This window comes from Eublepharis macularius, chromosome 10 (assembly GCF_028583425.1).
Source record: "Eublepharis macularius isolate TG4126 chromosome 10, MPM_Emac_v1.0, whole genome shotgun sequence".
Lineage (NCBI taxonomy): Eukaryota > Metazoa > Chordata > Lepidosauria > Squamata > Eublepharidae > Eublepharis > Eublepharis macularius.
Genome location: NC_072799.1, coordinates 38,808,595 through 38,829,125, shown reverse-complemented (window position 1 = coordinate 38,829,125; position 20,531 = coordinate 38,808,595). Strand labels below are relative to the sequence as shown.

Sequence of the window (20,531 nt, the reverse complement as noted above, 5' to 3'; positions counted from 1 at the left end):
CCCAGACGCCTAGTTGGTGCTCGGCGGCCCCGCGCGCTGTGTGTGAGCGCGTGTGTTTGGCAGCGGGGCCAGGGAAGAAAAGTAGCGGGCGGGGTGTGGGGAGCTGCACTCCAGTGACATTCAGCCTGAGCCGCACACTCCTAACTCAGCCAGCCGGGCAGGCAGCGAGAGAGAGAGAGAGAGCGCGAGGCGCGCCGCCCTCCAGCCATCCCTTCCGCGCCTGGCGCTTCCTTGGGCGCAACTCTCTGCCACACCCCGCAACACCTGTGGGGACAGTCGAAGGGAGGCCTCCAGCCCCCCCTCGTCCCCCTCGGCACCCTTTGTCTGGCTCCTGCCCTTGTGGGGAGGTTTCCTGTCCCTCTCGCCCGAAGAGACGCCTAAAGAATGGGAAGGACCCGCCCGGGCTTAGCCTGCCGCTCGCCCCTCTAAAAGGAACTCGCGCGGCCGCGGAGGCTGCGACTTCGAAGGCACTCCTCCCTCCGGGGTAGGAGGACTCCCAGAAGCCAGCCAGGCAGACGGGCGGGCTCGGTCCTCCCCAGCGCCTGTCTGCCGGCTCGCTCCCCGCCTCCTGCTCTCGCCGCCCGCATCTTCGCGAGGAACTTGGGAGAAGTCGGCGTGGGCCAATCAAGGCTGCGGCTGGCAGTTCAGGTAAGGCAGCTGCTTTGCGGGGCGGGCGGGCGCGCGCGTGCTGTTTAGGCGCCGCTTTCCGGCTGGATTGCGGAGCTGCCGGGCCAGGCGCGGCAGGAGACTCGGGGCAGCCTCCTGCGCTCGCCGCGTTGGCGACGCTCTGCCGAGAGCGGTGGACCCTGCAGCGGAGCAGATCGCAGGAGAACGGCCGGACATGGAACGCAAGCAGGTTGGGAGCATCCTCGTTAGGCGGCGCCCTGGGGATCTTGGGCGGCGAAGCTGCGCGCATCGTTTGCGCGCGTGGAAAAGATCCTGCGGGCGCGCAGGTCTTGGATCGCCTTCCGTCTCCCCCCTTCCTAAACCGATCACCTGTGCAGCCCGATGGACCCTGCTGCACCTTCACCGAGAGCCCAGTCCAAACAGAGCGTCTGTCCCGGTGGAAGTGGAGAAAGAGGGCTGGAGAGGAAGGGGGCAGGGAGCTCTTGGGGCCACTCAGACCAGTCCCGTTAGGTTCGAGTCTGTGGCAGTGGCTTTTTTCGAGATGCTTCCCTTTCGCCCTTCCGAGCGACCCGGTCAGATTAATTGGGATGGCACAAAAGCCGCCCCCCCCCCCGCCGCCCGTTCAAGTTCACGAGCGGGAGAAGAGTTTGCATCTCTGGGTAGAAGGGGCGGCTGGATGTATAGGGATAGGCGAGAAAGCAACTTGGTAAGGCGAGTCCGTGGTTCGATCGCCCTGGAGCAAGGGAGAGAAGCGGCCCGCCTGCTCCGTTCCCGCGGGTGGGAGTTTTGCCTCTGGTTTCCAGACCGGGACGCTGGCAGTGGCACCCAAGGCGCTCGAAGAGCAGAAGGCAGCCCTTTGCGCTCCTCGTCTCCGTGCCCCTCCCTTCCCTCGCAGCCCTTCCTGATGAGGCGAATCTCCTGCCTGCTCTAATCGCCCGCGTCTGATCGCCCCTTGATCCTCTGCACTGGGGCGGGGTGTGGGACAGTCTCTCCTTAGCCGCCGCGTCAATTCCTGTGATTCTTGCTTGATGCAGCGCAAACGGGAGGGGGGGGGGGACGACGACGAGATCAACCCAAGTTCGGATTCTCTTGCCTTCAAATTACGCCTTTTTGCTCACAAAGTTTTCTCCGGTCGCCCCCGCCCCCCCCCCGCCCCCCGCTGCCACTACTGAGTAAAACAAGTTCAGCGAGCGGATCCATGGCAGAAGAACTAGCTGAGGAGTTTCTGGAGGCTTCTCTTCCGAGGATTCTTTGCGGGGGGGGGCGGGGAATGCCTAGATGGCTTGCTTCTTAGGCTGGTTCTCTGTAGGTTTCCCCCTCCATAAACCCACACTAGCAAGAAACTCCCATTTCTCCCCAGTAAAGGCTGAGGCACAGTCTGCCACCCACTCAAAGCTCTCAATTAAAACACGATTTTTGTCCAGCATTTGATAGGACGGTGGATTTGGCTTTCCAGAAGACCACTGAAGAGACAAGGCAGGAAGGGAAATGTAATAAGCAGGGAAGTTGCCAGAGACAGACTGGTCTTTAAATACAATTCGTTTTCTTTCTGCTGCCAGAGGCTGACCCTGCAGTTTCCTCCCAAGTTTTCTTGCCTAACCACTTGCAGAAAATGGGACTATGGCACTTGCTTCTACCCACTCCACCACCACAGCCTAACCAAAGTAAAATCCAAACAAGCTGTTCATACCAGAGTTTAAACTGGTGTATAAATATGTGCTAGGATTTAAATGTCTTTATTCTTTTCATCATTGTACCCCCTGCCCTTCAATGACAATTGATGCCAGAGATTAGTTTTTGTTTGCGTTATAGTTTTCTTTTTAAGCCAGTATCTTTACCTAATGGTTAAAAAGGAAGAAATGGAAATATTATTGTAATTATGTTTATAAAAGTTCCTTGTTATTAGTTGTGCTATTCTCATGCTACAAAACTTACATTTTAAAGTTTCCCCTAACTAGTAATTTATTTAAAACCAGCCTTTCTACAGAAATAACTGTTCCTTTCCAGACTGTTGAGATTTTGTTTGTTTTTACTGCTGTATCTTTTGGAAAATTCAGTGGATTAGCCTAGCAATTAAGTCTAGCAGTTGCCCTGTTTTAATTCATAGCAATTAAAGCAGAGGAGCTGGAAAGATGTTACTGAATGGATTGGGTATGAAATATGTGTGGCTTGTATTACACATTTATCTCAACAGAACTGGGACTGTGACTATAAAGTATTTCTTAATCACTAGCAGATACAGCTTTTATCTCAGAGAGTATATAATTGAAGGGTATCCCTGCTCTAAAAAAAGCCCTTGCCACAAGTTTATTTGTTCTGGACCTATTTAACACTTGTGTGGGAAAGTATCATGCCTTCCTCAAGCTGGTTAGCTTATTGTTACAGATAAATGCAATATCCTTGCCAATGCCACATACAGAGAGAGAATGCTGCCTTTGAAATAAATCATTGTGGGTTCTTGTATGAAAGGGAAATTAACTGTTGGGTCAGGATTATGGCTTCTAATGTCCTCTGCTGAATTTTTTTTTCCAAAAAAGAAAAATATATATACATATGGAAATGTCTACTGAAATATATATTTATAACAAGACTTTATATGTTTATAACAAGTATCCTGCAAAATCACAGTGCACTCTGCTGTGATGCCGAGTGCTGTGCAAGAGTACAGGAAGCCCTAACACAGAATAGGTTCTGCTCAGTATAGAACCTATTTATTTGTCAGTCAGTGCCAGACAAAGAGGTAGTTGTACCAATAAAGGATCAAGTCTGGGTATCTCAGTTACCCAGCTCTGTACCAGCAGATTTAAATTCAATAAAACTTTTCTGTTGACTTAAGGTTAAAAAGTTATTTGTTAAATCCAGATTCCCATTAATGACAGAGAATCTGCATTTAAATTTACAAGAGCAAGCTAATCCGACACAGATATTTTCCTATATATACTTTCCTCAGAAGTGTACCACAATCTTAAAATCTTCATAAGATTCCTTCAAGGTGCAATCCTATGAACGCTTAAAATGGAGTAAGCCTTACTGAATAAAATGGGATTTACTTTTGTGTAAATATGAATAAGATTGAGTTAATCTAATTTTACCCTATATATTCCACAGTAATGTGCTAAGTAATGATAGGTGCTATAAAAACAAAGATACAAAGGGTTTACAACTGCCTGGGGAAAATGTCCTGTCCTTTTAATAGAGGCTTAATGGGATGTTATTTAGCAACTGATGTTATTTACCTCCCTGCCATTTCTACACAGTAAGCCTTTAATAAAGGGACAGGAAATTTTTCACCTGCCCTGTTGGGAACCCTTACTTCCACTCATGAAAGAGTATTTCACAGAAAGACTCATTCCCTTGACATTAGTGGAAGATTTGTTCCATGGATAACAAAAGACTTTGACTGAACTGAAGATTCCTTGAGAAGCAGAAGAACACCTTTGCAATTAACCTATTGAAAGTATATGGTAGTTTTTAGCTTTTTATGGATATACTTGATGTAATGTTTTGCATCCATGAATAGCTTTAGGAAATAATACATTAGAGGTATTCCAGAATCTTGTTAGATAGCAATTTCCACAGCTTAATTAAAGCTGTTTGTATGAACTGTATCTGTTGTATGAACAGGAGGTTTTGATTCGCACTAACTGATTTTATATTTAATCTCTGAGCAAGTTGTATGGATGAAATGTTGCAATTAAACCTTTTTACCTACATGAAAAACTTTTACATCTTTTACATCTATACTTTCTCTCCTTTCCCAGCAAGCTTCCATGACAAAGTGGGGATTTGAACCGAGGTTTCCCAAACCCTAGTCCAGTACTCTAACCACTATGTCACACTGGCTTCACTTATACAAACTATCTCTGTACAATTGCTAATTCTGCTGATTTTACCAAACACATCTTGTACCAGGAACATTATTTGGAACCAATATGTAAGGTTTCCTCTCTTCCCTTTTAAAAAAACAGGTTGCATACTCTCTGCAAGGATTAATTTATTTTCTCTAGTTTGCTTAAAATGGATGTGGGCATAAATATACCTGTCAAACTGAAGGCTATTGTTATAGATTTGGAACTATTAAGATTGTTTTTGTTGTGAGGCAAATAAGGAATGACGAAAATTGTTGAATATTGGCTCTCTGATTTTAAAAAATCAGCAAAAGCTTAGAACATTAAATAATATTTACATATTTCTGTTTGTAAATGATGTTTTATTGCTTTGAAGAGTAAACAGTACCAATTTTTCTGAGTCAGGCATTCTGACACTTCAAAGATAACTTATTTGTCACCTTGAACAATTAACAAAATATTATGAGGACATATTTGGCATTATCTATAGACATGTCATGTTTCTGTGAAGAACATGATGGGTACAATGTTCTTATCCATTGAGTCAGGGAGGAGGGGGAGATAAAATGAGCTTAGTGAAGTTTGTAACATATTACAACAGATTTTTCTAATTTGACAGTGAATTTGTCACATGCATGTTAGGCAGATGTGTGATAGCTTGTAGATTTCTGTATGCTTTAAAACCCTAGCTATAAAGCCTACAGCTATACAACCCTAGAAAGCTTTTACACCATACAGCGGTGGCGCTAAGTTCTACATGACAGCTGCTTCATTAACCTTGCTGAACTGAATGCCTACTATATATTTTTATCTTCCAAGGAGTTAATTCTAAAACAAACCTGTGAGGGCAAAATGGAGTAGAGAGAAACCATGCCCTTTTAAAATATGTTTGAACTACTGAAACATATTTACCCACCTTCCATCTCCTTGAATCAATAAGACAAATTACAGTATTTTAAAAACACAATACACATTTAAAAGATAAACCAAAACTCTAACAGTAAAATTAAAAGAAACCAGCAGAAGCCCAATAAAAGCAGCAGCAGTAAAAGAAAATTGACATTAGTATATAACATTATACCATAGATGCATTTATCCCCCCCCCAATCCAATCCAAGAGGTCATAATTTCACCTGCTGTCTAAATACTGACAAAGAGGGGGCCAAACACAGCTCCACAAGCTGAGTTCAGCGGTCCTAATGGAGTTACTAGCACTGCAAAGGAGATTTGGAGACCAGTCCTAAGGAGTTCTACTCAGAATCGTACTCAGGTTGATTCAATGGAGCTTACTCCCAAGAAAGTGTTCTTAGGATTGCACTGTTGGTTTAGCTTGCCTGTGGCCTTCTCTATCAGCAGTCCACTAGGAACTTCCTCAGTAACTTAGGAATCAGCCTGCCCTTGCCAGGGAACACATTCCATAATTTTGCCACACTGACAAAAATGCCGTATGTCACATCACCACTGATTATATCTTCTCCATGGTGGAGGAGGCCTATGAAACAACTTCTGAGGAAGATCCTAATATGTGGATAGGATCCTATAAACTAAAGCACCCTATTTAATATACCGCTCCCTGTCCTAAACATGGATGAGCTTGCTTTCAATTATATTTCTTACTTGACAAGATATGAATTGAAGACTCAGTTCTTGAAGGTAGAGTTCTTGAAGGTAGGGTTGCCAACACCAGCCTGGAAAATTCCTGGAGATTTGGGGGTGGGACTTGGGGATAGTGGGGTTTAGGGAGTGGCTGGAGCTCAGCAGGTTATAATCCCATTGAGTCCACTGTCCAAAGCAGCCATTTTCTCTAGGGGACCTGACCTCTTTTACCTGGAGATCGGTTGTAATTCCGGGAGATCTCCAGCCACAACTTGGAGGTTGGCAACCCTACTTAAAGGTGATCTACCTGAACATGTGTCTCAGATGCACACCACACATTAATATAAAGTTATGCATTTATTAGCCCAGTTACAGTTGCTTCCTTATAAAAATGCATTAATAACATGATACAAGTCAGAGGGGAAAGCAATGCATTTAGCAGCTAATATTAGACAAGTAAAAGCCAGGAGACAACAATGAAGTCTATTAAATATTTCTAATAAAGATTATCTGCCCTAGAGTTTTGCATAACATTGTGTGTGCTATGTGTCATAAAGTTGCTTCTGGCTTATGGTGACCCTGTGAATTAATTACTTCCAAATCATCCTATTATTAACAGCTTTGCTCAAGTCTTACAAACTCCAGTGACACCTGAAAGACTAACTGCATTTATGTCAATATGAGCATTTGTGAGTCAGAACTCTCATCTTCAGATAGATTGTCCTGGGAATTCTTCTCAGCTGGGAGAACTGAGTCAGAGATGATTCGTGTGAATTCTTCCATGATTTCCCAGTATGATTTTTCTTTGTATATCTGTCTAAAGAAGTGAGCTGTAACTCATGAAAGCTTCTATTAAAATAAATGTTGTTAGTCTTTAGGGTGCTATCGATTTTTGTTTTATTTTGCTATGACAGACTAATATAGCTACCTCTTCAAAATCACCATGGAAGAATGATAGACAAGCAACCCATATATACAGTAAGGTGTAATGTTGTGAACTTTAGTATTGGCTAATGTGAATGATAGAGAGGAAACGTGGCATGGTATACTCCAATCTTATTTGAAACTAAGCAGGTTGGTGCTTGGATGGGGGACCACCAGAAAAGACTCGGCTGAGAAAGGCAACGGCAAACCTTCTCTGCTTCTCATTTGCCTTCAAAGCCCCTTGCTGGGGTCACCATAACTCAGTTGTGACTTAACAGCACATATGTACATAATGTAGATGATTCAAATGAAAAGCAGATGTGCATTAGATATTTGTATATGCAATCGATGTAGATACATAGGCTCAGTTCTTATGACAGTCCTAAGATCTGTCACAAATATATGCTGCTGAGCCAAGAGAAATGGAGCATCATCATAATATGTGCTGATATTCCTTAAACCATTTGGAAATTAAGCATTTCCTGCTGCTAACCATATACAATTAAACTGGACTCTTTTGGTTTTAGGTACCATAAAACTTATTCACCTGAATAGAGTTGCCAACTAGCTTAACTATGAATTTAATTTAAATCTACATAATTCAATTGCATAATGAATTGCAGTGTCACAGCAAGCATTTTACTGTTTACTGCTTGGTCCTACCATTGAATGGAGATAAGCATTGTGTACCTCGCCGCCCTCGCACACATTTCTGAGATAATGGTGGCTCCAAAATCTGCTTCCACAATCAATGACATTGCTGATGAATATGTGCTAATGGTGAGAGGTACATTATGATTCTCTGTACAAAGGTATATCCTGGAGGTTGTCAGGCATCAAGGTATGAAGAAAGTGACCAGCATAGTTGTCAAATCTGTCAATAAATGATATGCATCAATATTTGAAGTTGATATTTTGGCATTAGATGTGGAAGTTAGTACCAATAAATAACATTTTGTTGGGTATGACATTGAAAATCAGGGTGTGATTCTCATTCATAAAAAGAAACACCTTTTGGTATCCATTGTGTTACAAGGGCTACTTACACATTGTATGCTAATGCACATAAGAAAACCCTGATGCAGTTTCACAACAAAGAAAAGCAGTTGTGGAGTGGACAGCATTGCTTTCCCCACTGATAAGGTAACCCACTGCAAGTCACATCCTGCCTAGAAAAGAACATATTGCGAGCCTAGTGTCAAGTGGAGACGAGGGGCAAGGGCTAGGTGACAGAAGACAAAAACAACCTGCTGAGCTATAAAAGGCCACAAGTTTATTGGTTACAGCTTAGGAAGCCCTAGTGTGCATAGAGCACAGATCCAAGCATCGACCAACCTGCCTGCTGCTCACCCCTTCAGGCACCACTTGAAAGGGGGCACTGTGGAATGACAGGCTGTGGGATTCCACCTGGGCCCAGGCCTTAGCATGGATCCCCTGCCACCTGGGAGTGAGCATGCCCCAACAGCCCTTGCCTGGGCTTGTCCCTGCAATGCCTCACCCCCAAAATCCTTTAAGAGGATCCCCAAGTATGGGGAAATTGAGCTTGTGATCCTGTTCCCCCCCCCCAAAAAAGGATACATGCTCAATGCCAAAACTGCCTTTCCCAAAGTTATGACAGAGGTAGAATAGCAAGCATAAAGTAGAGATTCACCAACCCAGAGGCAATGAACCCCAAATGGTCCCTAGAAGAAGGGTGGGACAGGTGGGAAGCTGGTTGCAATGTGAAGGGATATTGAGAACCAGGGAAGGAAGATGGCATTCTATGGTCCAGTCTCAGAAACTAAGCAGGATCAGTACTTGGATGGGAGACCACAAAGGAACACTCTGCAGAAGAAGGCAATGACAAGCCACTGCTGCTTGATTTGACTTGAAAGACCCTTGCTGTGGTTGCCATACATTGCTTATTCCTTGATGGCATATATGTATATATTGAGAGTTAGTTTGATGTAGTGGTTAAAATATATACTTTGCTTATTTACTTCATTTATACCCTATCTTTCTGGGTACTCACGGTGGCTTATATCATTCTCTGTTACTCCATTTTATCCTCACAATAACCCTGTGGGGTGGATTAGACTGAGAGGGTGTGACTGGCCCAAGGTCACCTAGCAAGCTTCCATGGCAAATTGGGGATTTGAACCTGATTCTCCCAGATCCTAGCCTGGCATTCTAACCACTACACCACACTGGCTTTCAGAATAAGACTAGGATCTGAGAGACTCAAATTCAAACCCACCACGGAAGTTTGCTGGCTGATCTTCAGCCAGTCATATACTCTTGGTTTAGCCTACTTCACAGGCTTGCAACAAGGATAAAATTTAGGAGAATGATGTAAGCCATTTTGGGGTCCCCATTGGGAGAAAGGTGTGGTATAAATGAAGAAAATAAATAAATATTGTGCACAAGTTAAGATGCAATCCTAAAAGCAACCCTAAGCAGATCTACTCAGAATCCCATTTATTCCATGGGGCTTAATCCCAGGAAAGCATTTTCTGGATGACCCTGCAAGTGTACTTACTTTGGAGAAAGTCCTGCTGTGAACAATGCTGAGAGCTATGTTCAGGGCTTTTTCTGGGAAAAGAGGTGGTGGAACTAAGTGGGTTGCCTTCAGAGAAAATGGTCTCATGGCTGGTGGCCCCGCCCCCTGATCTCCAGACAAAAAGGAGATTAGATTGCCCTCTGCACCGCGGAGGGAAATCTAAACTCCCCTCTGTCTGGCGATCAGGGGGCAGGGCCATCAGCCATGTGACCATTTTCAAGAGGTTCCGGAACTCCATTCCACCGCGTTTCAGCTGAAAAAAAGCCCTGGCTATGCTGCATGTAAGTAATATGTTAATTAGCCCTGTATACTGTCACTTCATATTTTAAAAAACCTTCAGAAAAGGGAATAAAGTATAGCTGCTTGCTTTGAAAATCTACCATGTTTTGTGGTAGAATATTTTCCCAATATTATCTTTCCAATTTTTTAAAAAGTTCCAAAGAGTTTAAAGGAATTGTATTAAGTTTTTTCACAACTGCAGAAATCTAATGGTTAGAAAGTCAAATTCACTGGGTTTAGAGGAACATATTTTACAAGCATGTATAGATATATTTTTCTCTTAGGTAATTTAGCACTTTGCATGGGCTGATGCAAAAGTGCAGATTTAAATTTCAAATATAGACCTCATCTTTAAAAACTCTGACATGTTATCACAGTAGATATGACTACAAGATAATTTCCCATGTTTTTTTAAAAGTTTGTTGGTCTCCTGAACAGAAAATATTCTTGAATTTGAAAACTAAAGCAGATTTTGCCTTTAACTTACAGAAAGATTGGTTAAAGCTCTGTTCTGTCATTTATTTTTAAAAGTGTCAAATATGTCCTGAAGGAATAACCACATGATCAGAAATATCATTTTGTAAAAGAATATATTTTGTGATGACACAAGAGACAAAAGTTTTGTCTGTTTTTAAAAGTATCTAGAAAAACAAGCCCTCCCAAAACCCCTCCTCAGGCTTCAGTTTAGATGAAGGAGGAACACCAGGAGGATGTTTCACTTTTCTGGTGCTTTCATGGAATGAAACAACAGCTTTAACCACAGAACATCTGTGTCCTCCTGGCTTCTGTTACAGTAGAGCTTTTTAGGAGGAAAATAGCCTTGTTTGACTGAGACTTCATTTAAAGCCAATACATTTTGCACTGGTTTTGACAATGTAAAAACCACCTCCCTTTTCAAACGTACTTACTGAGTGTTTATTGTGTCATTCTCAGCCTTTTGCCTTTTTACACATTATATTTATATATAGCATTTCGCACTTGTGGGGGAGATAATATTTGATGTTTGATATCATAGTTAATATAATAGGAAAATAACGTTAGCTGACATTAAAAATAAGTTAGCTAACACAGTTATAATAACTGTATGAAGCTGCTTCCGGTTGCCTTTTGAAAACATGCATTTGTGTTTGTTTTCTCTTTCTTTCATTGGGTGCATAAGAATTGTAGATGCAGAGAAAAATTAGTGAAATAAAGCAAAGAGAACTTGCTGTAGTCTTACATACTAACTAACTATGATACATTCACATGTGTTTCTTGGAATATCTTCATTATTTCCTTATAAAAATGGGAGAGACTTGGAGATAGGATATTTAACGTAGTGTATATATCCATCGGATAATGGTCATGGGGTTGTGTGCCATTAACATTTGAAGTTTTGTAAAAGTCTACAGTTCAGTATGCTATCAAATGCAATCCTGAGTGGGTTGACTCAAAAGCAAGTCCTATATTATTCTGGGGTGTTTTCAACTAGATTTACCCACAGAAAAGTGTTCCGAGGATTGCAGCCTTACTGTACCACCTCCTTAAGGGCATTTAAAAATATGCTTCTTATTTTCTCCTGACCAAGAGAAAAAGGAGGATGAAGCAAAATAAAACTACATTGGAGAAGTAATAACTGAATGCATGAAATAAATTTGCAGCCTATTCCTCAGTGCATTTACACAGGATTAGAATTTGCTAAATTCAATAAGAAGGCACTTTTAGGCAACTTACTTGAGACCAAAGCCCCACTGAGTTCAGTGGGGCTTATTTCTGAGGAAATGTGCATAGGATCAGATTGTGTTTGAGCTCAGGATTACCGCCCCAAGTGGAATATAAAAGTGTCATATTTGTGCATTGAATATATCTGGAAAACAGTTATAGGAAAGCATTGGTAGTGCGGAGAACACATAAGCTGTGCTATTGTCTTAAAGCGAAAGTAATGCCTTTGTGCCCTTTTCAGGAGAAGATGTTCATGAAGATTGGAAGTGAGCATCTTGCTAGAAAATTTTTTATTTTTAGGCAAAAATGTATTTATGCACATATACTTTTGCCAATTGAGTTCTAAATGTCAAGTTTCTTTTTGCAAAAAAGAAGGAAACTAAGCTAAGGATACTAGAAAGAAAAATGAAATATGAGATCATGCTTTATTATTTTAGAAAACTGCAAAGGGAGTATATCGGTAGGGAAAAATATTTGCTCCTTAAATTGATGAACAGCCCAGGGGAGGAAATCAAAACTGAAGACTGGGTATGGCACGCAGTTGGAGGAAGTTAGATGTTGAATCTGTAGGGAAGGAGACTGAGAATGACAAACACAAAAATTATTACCTTAAAAGATTAATTTAGTAAATGAACTGTTACGAGTTACATGGTTAGAAATAATAACAAACTGGAATACATGGCCACTAGTATTCTGTGTTGCCCATTGACAGTTTGAATGCACTTTTGCCGGGTACAAAATATCAGTTTGTAGCAAATTGTAAGGTTTTCACATAGCTGTGAAGGAGGATATTATAATCTACTGTCAATATTCTTAGCCTGAATTATCCTAATTTAATTCAGTTAATAATATGGAATACACAGGGTCAATCATATATTCGTGAAAGGCATACAGCAATTTACTTTTACATTTATGTACAGTGCCTGCATATTAATAATGTATAACTTAATATTTTCGCAATGGCATTACTCTTACGAATTTCTCAAGAACGGGTCATTTGTTTCCCAGTTTCAGATGAAGCTGAGCATATTTGTTCAGGGGTAATTTATGCTTATTTCTTAACTATTTTCACTTCATTAATGATAGGGTCATTAATCTTTGCTAAACATTTTGTTGAATTCCACAGGATCTGGACACCTGTGTTTCATTTTCAGCCCTCCTAGATCAAAGAGGTGACGTTTGAAATTTTTTCCTTGCTTTGTCCAGCTTTTTCATTCATTCATTCATTCATTCATTCATTCATTCATTCATTCATTCAGTCATTCATTCATTTTACAAAATGTATATCTTGCAACTAAAAAATTAAAACATACAAAATAAAATCAAATATTAAAAATCATTTGAAAACAAAAATAATCATTAAAATAATTAAAACCAGAGTTAAAATACATGCAAAAACATAAAAACAACAATTTAAATATTAGGCAAAGAGGCAGTATCACTGAAGGAATGTCAAACAAAACAAAAATGTTGTTAGCCGCTGTTAGAGGATGGCAACAGAATGGGACAGATGAGTCTCCCTGGGGAAAGAGTTCCAGAGTTTTTAACAAATGCATTAAGACACAACTACAGAGACACCAACTATGTGTTTGCCTTTTAAATCAATACTGTCCTTCTGTATAAACAACTGTGTGTTTGAAATCACTACTGTGTGGCACAGATTGTGTTTCATGAGACCTTAGTTTTTGCTGCATCAAAATAGGGCATTTTTAGAGGAGTACAAGCAGGGAACCCACAAGGATTTGTTTGTGGGGGGGGCACATGTTGCCCTACATCCCACAATTTCCTCTTTCCTTTCCCTGAAAGCTCCCATATCCTACTCCCTTTTCTGCTTCTTTCTGTCCTTCCCACCCACCAGCCAACCCACCTTTATCTGCCTGCTCCCATCTTTACCTTTCCCTCCTTCCCTCATTGTCATGGATGCAAGCATCCATGCCATTGTTGTGTTTTGCATCTTATACTGAGAGTGATATAAGCATAGTGCTTATATCAGTGCCATCATTGTTTTGCATCTTACACTACATCTTATTCTTATACCGATATGATGCCAAAGTTAAATACTGTATTGTATGCATTTTATATATGTTACCTTAGGGTGTCCAGACTGCTAGTATTAATTTCCAAAGGAGCCAGTGGCCCCTTTGTTATCTCTGATAAATATGCGCTTTCACTTCTGAGTGTCCTTGGGATGGAGCTGCAGCTGTGTACTGAAATGTATCTTTTCCACAAGAGGGAATGATTCCACTTTGTGCTTTGTCTAGGCTAAACTAATTTGTTCCCATGTAACTTTTTGGGGTTTTGTGCCTGAATGCAAAGGGCAGGAGAACGTCCCCTATAATCAGTAGTCCTATTGTTTGGATAATCACTTCTGCCAACTTCTACCTACGAGTGTACACCTAAACTGAATAGATCTCTGAATAAAGTTTCTTCAGCCAATGCACCTGTGTGCTTGCTGTGAGGGGCTTGGGGATCTAACTAGCAGGGACTGCCACCCTAGGACTGACACTAATCTTGGCAGCCTCTTGTGGGAAAACTGTTTGGTTCTGGGTGCTTGGCTGGGCTGGACTCAGTTGTACAGTGGGAAACTTGCAAGGATTTGTGGAGGACATCTCATTTTTTCTTATATTCTCCTCTCTTTTCTTCCTCCTCATGTTTCTCCATTTCCTTTTATCCTAGCCATCCACCAACAAGCCAATCAACCTTTCATCTGACCCCTATCTTCATATATTTTATTTATTTGTTTGTTTGTTTATACTCCAGATTTTTCTGCAATGGGGTTCCAAAGCAGCTTACAGTGTTCTCTTCTGCTCTATTATATTGTCACTAGAGATGGGCATGAAGAGAAAAAAAACCCCAAACATGATGTTCGGTGTTCGTTGCCACCCACGAACAGGGACTCACGAACAACCACGAACATGGCCCTGTTCACGAACATGTTCATGGTCGGCTGTTCGTGAGGGCCAGCAGGCTCTCCTCCAGCCATCATCCAAGTCAAGATCCCTACTGCATCACTCCCAGAAACCTGACCTGAGCAGGCACCAGGAAAGGTACCAATAATAAATAATAGCTTGGCCCAGAGCCTGGCAGCAGCCCTGCCCTCTCCAAAACTAGAGCTGGGAGCCCCCCTCCCCCTGCTCTTTGCTCACTTGTAACAAATTTGGAGCTCCACACTTGGAAGGAAGACGTGCCTATCAAGCTAAATTGGGCTTAGATTGGGGTTTCCAGGGCAATAGCAGGAGTTCAGATAGAGTTCAGACAATCCCTGCCTAAGTTGCCAAGGGAATTGATTGCAGGTGCCAGCCTGTCTGGCTTGACGAACAGCAACAAACAAGGCTTGCAATGACCACCTGTTCGTTTAGAATGGGGCCTCACAAACAGCTTGTTCATGAACAGCAGATTGGGCTGTTCATGGCCTTTTTTTGTTCGTATTGCTGTTTGTGCCCATCTCTAATTTTCACAACAATCCTATCATATAGATTAGTCTGAAAGTGTATGGCTGGTCCAGTGTCATGCAGTGACTACCATGGTAGAATGGGGATTCAAACCTGGGTCTACCAGATCCTGGTCTAACTACTACATCATACTGACTTTAATGTGATGGCTGCTGTTGAATGGCAGTGAGCAGCCTGGCCTGCCAATGATTGCTGGTGGACCTGGCCCAGATGAATCCTCCTTCAAAGGCCAACACAGCCCTGGAAAGGGCCCTGCCCCCACCTCATGCCTTTTATTGACAGAAACCAAAGCTTGAAGGCTTGCCTAGCCATCCTCACAATGGCCAGTTCAGAAGGCATCCATTTCTTAAAGGTACAGGTACTGCTTCTGTTACTTTGGGTTTTTAATTTTTTTTTTTAAGGTTTCAGGTTTTTCAGCAAACCAGGGGTTTTCTCAGGTTTGTAAATACATCTGCCTTATCTGTTCATGTAAACCAGTCTCTGGTTCAAGAATCTGCAGATGAGGTCACATTGAGAATTAGATATATTGGTAGGTTTATACAAGAATGGTAGCTGAAATTATTCTGTGGATACATGGATGAAAATCCAGATGGTGCTCCACTGGCTAGCATAACTGCAGAACTACTGAAAATACGTGATCTCTCCATCTCACAGTACAACTACTACATAAAAAGATTCTGGCTAGTAGTTGTAGATGTGGTTAGGCACCTATTGAATTGATTAGGCACTATGACATGACAGTTATGAACAACGTCCTCCCAGTTCTTCATCGTGCAAGCTGAAAGAAGCATTTTGCAAGCTGCAAAAAGCATTTTAATGGTTTTTAGAAATGGTGTTTCTCTGAATCCAGGAATGAAGCTGGGTTTTTTTTTAATTTTCTGGTTGCAGGGTGCTGGCATTTCCATACATGGGAGTTCCCTATGCATATTCCTCTCTCTTTTCCCCAACTTTTCCCTTCCATGTGTGTTCCACAGTGACTCTACATTGGCTGCCAAGAACGTGGTCATTGTGGCTGCTCTGGTGACTTGTTTTTTCATCCATAAACTATAGCACTATAATAATTCTGTTAAAATTTCCATTGCAGAGACAAAAGGGGGCAAGTGTGAGCAGTTTTTGTCTTGGGAAGAAAACAGGAGAGGAAACTGCAACGTTGTTAGAGGGATACAATTTGTATTGTACTCTGGTACTATAATGATCAATTACCACTTATCTATGAAAAAGGCTGGAAACTTAATTTTTTCCCTAAAGTTAAAATTGGAAATTTAGAGGAACAGAAATAAATAAGTGGCGATAGACCATACAGTGCATAACAAATTTTTTAAAGCTTGCAAAACGTCCTGCAGTGATACAGCAAGGAAAAAGGTCAGAAAAAATGGCATGCCTGAAGGGCTGTGGGTGGGAAAATGGCACTCCTTTACAGCAGGAAAATGTGCCTCACTCTTTGCACACAACATAACACATTTGGACTGCGGTCTTTCCTAAAAGGATGAAATAAAGCAGATTTGGGGAGAACATATATGGCAAATGGGGATAACCTGGAAAGAAGACAACTAGGGCATAATATCATGTGGATGCTCGAATAAAATGTACTCCAGTTTGGAAGCCAAAGTGGAGAAAAAACTCCATGTGAGAGCAGTTGCAGATATGAATGGCATTTAAAGTGTTTCCTATGAGTGTTGTAATTCATCCTGAACCTTTATGAATGATTGGATAAAACTCATAGGCCACCCTTGTCATAGGCATACAGACAACTCCCCCCCCCCCCTCAAGTTCTCTTCCTCCTTCGCGATGAAGCCTTGACTGCCATACATTACACACGGGTGTTCTGTTTTTCATGCTGGGAAATCAAACAGTGTTGGGAATTTCTGTGCAACAGAGGGCTCAACAATTGCCCTCCAGTTATATGTTAAAAGAACAGGCACAGTGTTCTGAGCTGCTGCTGAAGTCTGAAAATCTTTGAGCACTGGGAGCCATTTCATGAACATTTTATACCCAGAGGCAATCGTAGAGAATCCCATTTGGCCACAGCTTTATTAGTGTGGTATTAGTGTGGTTTATTAGTGTGGTAGTCAATGAAAAGCTTAGCCTAGCTCTGCTCAGGTATGCGTATTCAGCATTCTACTGCTTGCTTTATGTTTATGCTTGATTTCTAAGAAAGAAATAATTTTCTCTTTAAAGCATACTGTCTTGGGAAAAAGAGTAAGAATTTTTTTCACAATTTACAGTCATTGTAGAGACTTACAGTGTAATCCTAAACCCTATCTCTGAAAGGTTTAGGATGGCAACTAAACCCCAGGCTCATAGCAAAAAAATTTATGGTGAGGGGACATGAATACATTAAGGATGTGATTTTGCACGTGAAGACACTGTTTTTCAGAAAAAGGTAAGCCGTGTGGAAACGGCCCTGGTTGGATCCAACCTGTATCTGTGTATAGCCACAATCATTGGACTTTGTAAAGATGGGCTATTTATCAGACTCAAAGTGTTTTTAAAATGTGAATTTGATAAGCTATAGCAATATTGTGGCTGCCCTTTCCCTTCCTTCCAAGACATTCAAGACAAAAGCAGCTTGTAAGATTTTCATTATATGTCTACAACCAAAAGAGCTAGTTTTTTTTTTAAAAAAAAAATGAGAACTGGGAATTTGGGGGTTAGGCATGACACACTTCAGGGAAGATAACCCACTTTTGTGATAGGAACCCTACAGAAATGGCAGTTTGCACAAAAAATATTATACTTTGCACACACAGTCAAGAGAGATAAAATATTGTAGCATATTGCTAACATAGCTCCGTTCAGAAGAATCAGAACCCTTAGCATTATAGCAATCACCATTTTAAAAAAAGCACCCTGCAGTGGCACAAAGGGGGAAAATGCAGGGGAAATGACGTCTGAGAGAGGGAAGTGCCCAGAAATCTCCCAGTGGGTGCTCTGGAGCTCATGTGAACGTCTCTGCATTTCTGGTGGCAATGAACGCAACTAGGAGAATTGTTACCATGTAGATACATCCAGTTTCTATAGTAACTTTTTCCTTATCAAAACAACCAAGTGTTAAACAAACAAGTATTGCTCTGAGAGGAAGGTAACGGATGATAAAGAGAAGATAAAGAAAATACCTACTCCTGACAAAATACCAGTTGCATGAGGATGTACTTTTTAAAAATCTGTTTCACTTGATACAAAAAGACTTCCTCCAGTTTTTAGTCATCAGTTAGAAACGATAGGATATGCTTAATTTCTCAAATGAAACAACACATTAGGACATGATCCTTGATTTCTCTCATTCAAATTAGCAAGTGAACAAATATTTGAATTCAAAATATGCATCTTGTTTATTTAATAAAGAGCAAGACCTTGGTTCAATAGCGCCTTAAAAACAACTAAAATTCCAAGGTATGAGCTTTGAGAGTCAAAGCTCCGTCAAATACGAGGAGTGGAAAAGCTTTTTCTATTCCACTGTACATATCTGACGAAGGGAGCTTTGGAAATCTAGTTGGTTTTTAAGGTGTTACTGGACCCAGATCTTGTTCTTCATCTGCAGACCAGCATCACTATCCACAAGAAACCGTTTGTTTAATGTATTTAGATAGAGGGATATTAGTTAAGAAGCCTTCTAATGCAGTTTTTTTTGTTTAAATAAAGATGCCAGTATTCATATATAAGGTTGCATTGATTTCCATCAATTCCCCCCTCAGAACTTGGGAAAGCTCCCCTCAACCAAGATGGTGTCCCCCTGTAATGTAACACCTCTTTAACAAAAACAGAATATATTCAATGTCCAATCCAAATATGGATTGGTCATATTCATATTTTTTGGATATGACCATTAAATATGGTGGGTTTTCTTTAGCGGTTGGGGAGTATACAACATGTTTAAATAAGCTTCCTTTCATATGATATGCCCCTCCATTTGTTTGCTTTTCTTAAATATGCAGTGATGTAATGTTGTGATGCTCATGATAAATATGAATTATTGTGATCTTGGATAGGACATACGTAAAGAGAGACTTCCTTTGGAAATCAGATTCTGTTCTTTCTTAGGTCTAGAGCCATAAGATAGAAAGATTTACAACTTTGTGGAACTAGACTGCATTCATCCTATACACGCTAAAAGCTGATGTGAACAAACTTATGTAACAAGTTAACAACCTTTAGGGAAAGATGACAAGTCTAAAATGTGATACAGAAGCATTTTCAGCCATGTGAACTTTGAATTCTAATTCTAATAATAATAATTCAAATAACTTTGAATTCTAATTATCAAAAACAAAAGCATATGGGGAAACAAACCTATATGGATAAGGGACATAAACTAGCACAACAGTGAATTTTCACGATTTGATTTTCATTGCCATTTTGGGAGTGTTTCCAGTAAACATTTGTTCTGCTCTGGGATGCTTCTTTTCCATGCCTGTTCACATCACAGCTATTAATTCCCTGATCTGCTGCTTTTGGAAGGGGGTGGGGTGGATCACAATGGCTGTAAATCAAGTCTGTCTGTACAGCACATCACTTTCAATATGATATGCATTTAGTTGTGCATCTGATTATCAGAGAGCATCAGTCCAACTTCTTGGAGACATGTTTCTTCTTATGCAACACATCCTCTTTATGAATGCTACTTTTAAACATGGGCTGATTTTGCAGGGGCTAAACTGTTCATGAAGTTTGTATTAGGATCGGTGTAAGGATGCTGGGTCCCGCAGGGGCCAAATCAGGGAGAAGGGGACAGTGGGAACTTCCCCCTTGCTCCTCGTGCAAAGTATGTGTGCGCTCCCACACCCACCTGTTTTGTTGCAAAATGACATCATTTTCTAGCATGATGCAGATGGTATGGGTTGCACTGAGGGCCGTTTGCTAAAAATCACTCCAAACTTACAGTGCAATCCTAAACAGAGTTACGCCAATCTAAGCCCATTGACTTCAATGGCCTTAGACTGGAGTAACATTAGGATTGCACTGTTAATGTGTGGGGGTGATTTTTAGCAAATCACACCCCCCCCCCAGTGCACCTGTAGGTTCTGCATCTCACTGGAAAATTTTCCAGTTTGATGACGAAGCATGCAGGGGATCCCCCACTCAAAGCGGAGGATGGGGGTAAACCTTGGCCGATTCCAGATGGCCAGAAATTGCGGTTTTTCTGCGGAAAGAATCGCTTACCGGCCACACGTTCACTTTCGTCTCCATCCGCTTTGTCTCGCAGCGTGCCGTGCCATCCCGCTTCCGGATGTTCGCACGGCCAACTGAGGTACCCGGGATTGGTTGTTTCCTCCCCGTCACAGTTGACGTCGGGGGCCTTCATTGGTTCGCATTTCAGTTTTTTTTTAAAAAAAAAATTACGTGTTTTGCGCAAATGCGCAAATGTGCAGGTATGCGAATACGCAGCGTCAACTTTTGTGCATTTGTGCATTTGTGCAAACGTGCGACTGCGCAAATGGCGCCCGGTTTTAAAAAAAATTAAGGGAATATTGTTGCCGGCCGGCCGACAAAGGAAGGAGGAAAAGGGGAGGGCCTCTCCACGGCGACGAAGTGTCCAGAAGTGTGCAAACCCGCAATACGGCGTTC

The 20,531-nt window shown here is 41.6% G+C and overlaps 1 protein-coding gene across 1 annotated transcript in view; it reads left to right on the top strand.

Moving 5' to 3' along the window:
• The first annotated feature begins 474 nt into the window (after positions 1-474).
• Positions 475-20,531, top strand: part of NDNF (neuron derived neurotrophic factor) — a 44,669-nt gene continuing 24,612 nt past the window's right edge. Inside the window, exon 1 of the mRNA XM_054990098.1 lies at positions 475-648. The gene's annotated coding sequence lies outside the window, so the exon portion shown is untranslated. The remainder of the gene's footprint in view (positions 649-20,531) is intronic.